Consider the following 2,282-nt stretch of genomic DNA (forward strand, 5'->3'; position numbering starts at 1 on the left):
AAATCAAGAGGTCAAGGAAGTCAGCTGTGATCAATATTCCCTGTTTCAGGCAGTACCTGTTCTTTCCCCAGAACAATAAGCCCCATAACTCAACTCAACCCTGATGGTGGAAGGCTGCCAGGGAACCAATTAAGAAGGAAATTAGAATGGGTCAGCTTAATGTTTAAAAAATATTATTTGTTAACCTATATATTAAGAGATGTCTGGAATGATAGTAACCAGATTTTCATCATGGTTACATTTGGATTCAGGCAATGTAGGTGGACTACTTCATTCTTCATACTTTTGGTTACAACTTGAAATTTTAAAAATAAACCCTAGTCTAATAAAAATGTCTTTAACAATTTGGTTTGAATTTTTTCTTGCTGCAAGTCTTCCTCCCACCCCAGATATCAAGGAGTAGCATCATATAGACTCTCCATAATTCCACTCATTAATTTATTGGGCATCTAGTGTGTTCTAGGTCATATGTTAGGTATTAAAGATAGAAATGAATAAATGTCCTATTTGCCTTTTAGGAAACCACCATGTAGTAGAGAAAATGAAGCACACACTCTAGAACATTCTGATAAGTATTAACTCAATTTCTCAACACAACTTTCTTAAGCATCCACATCTGAGCCAGACCCCAGGCTATGTGCTGGGGACAGGAACACATCATTTCCTTTGAAGAGTTTTTCACCAGGAGGCTCTCAGGGCTCTCAAGCCAGTGAGACAAATTTCCCCCAAAGACTGTAGGACAGAGTTTACAAGCTGGAACTCTCTTTACCTTCAACCTCCACCCAGCTGGTCTACCTGCAGGAAGCAAAAGCTGTTCTAAGAAGTCAGAAGTGACAGGTTCTGTGTCATAGATCAAGGAAAACACAGGTGACAGGATAGCAGCTGCATAAAGCTTGGTCGGGCCACTCCAGCCACAAGGGAGGAAGTGACTAAGGCACAGAGTCAGAGTTTTCTGCACTCTTCTACACAGGAGGGCTCTCTTCAAACCTGAGCACTGAGCTGACTCACTGGCTTCCTCCTACAGTGTCTTAGTTGCCTCTCTTCCAACTGCACTGCTGAGCAAAAGGAGAGATTGCTTGTTCAAGGTAGATTGTTGGAAACTTCTTTCATTTCTTATTTCTGTTTCTAGGCATATCACTGACTTGCTGAGTCATATTCGTTCAGCAAGCTCAGAATCTCTCTTTTTCTCCTGTTTTTCCATCTGGATAATATGGTTTATAAAGAGCTCTAAGGGATTTTATTTGGAAAAAGAGATAAGCATATAAAAATAATAGTATAGTTTACCAAAAGGCTTTTATCTGCACATAGTTCAATTAAAACATTATCTTATTGCAATAAAAATACTTTTCTCTAATTTGTTCTTCACTGGGATGAAAGCTCTGGGAAAACAAGAACTATTTGTTTACATATTGCTATTCCCAACACTCAGCATGGTACAGTATAATGAAGCCAGGTATTTTCTACCTGGTCCTTGAACCCAAATGGGAAATCCATGCAGGTTGGCAAATAGCCTAGAAGTGTCATGAAGTTTTGTGGTGTATTTGAACATCTTTTGAGGTGTAAGTCTATATCTCTCAATTGATTTTCAAAGATATGATCCAAGAAAATGGTTAAAAATCATAAAGGAGGCCCTTACTATATATGTATTGAATGAGTAATTGAAGAGCTGCTATTCTTCTCTCTCAAAGTTAAAACACCAATTCTGGTCACTCCTCAGAGGTACTGGGGTTCTGGAAGAACCTATACAATTGGACAGAATCTGCATTGTCCCTGTAACACCAAATTAAAAAGGAAGAATGCAAGTAGCAGGCATACAGTGCAAGTCTAACACTGCGAAAGGAGCTGGGGAAGGAAGAATGATGGACAGGAAGACTCCCAGACTGCAGGTCAGTTCAAAGAAAGTTTTGGCCAGGCAAAGGTGTCCTCCTCAAGCCAAAGTCTCCTATTGCAGAGGTTCTGTGTGCAGTAGAAGTACGTCTGCACCAACGTACCCCACTGTGCTCATTCACTGGCTGGGAGCAGACCTGGGTGGAGTGGCCTCAATGCTAACTCAGTTGTCAGAAGCGGGGGGATCCAGATGGTGGTGGAAGCTGGGGCTGTGCTCCTTGAAGCAGAAGATCTGAGTGGCACATTTTCCTGGTGCTACAGCTTTATCCCACATTATACACAGCAGACTCAGAATAACAATACCAATACTACCACCACCAATATGATCACCAAAGAGAGTTAAGATGTTTTTGTACATGCTCTGTAACCCCCTCCTCATAAAAAATACTTTTCTG

The sequence above is a fragment of the Galeopterus variegatus genome, unplaced genomic scaffold (assembly GCF_000696425.1).
Source record: "Galeopterus variegatus unplaced genomic scaffold, G_variegatus-3.0.2 Scaffold1486, whole genome shotgun sequence".
NCBI lineage: Eukaryota > Metazoa > Chordata > Mammalia > Dermoptera > Cynocephalidae > Galeopterus > Galeopterus variegatus.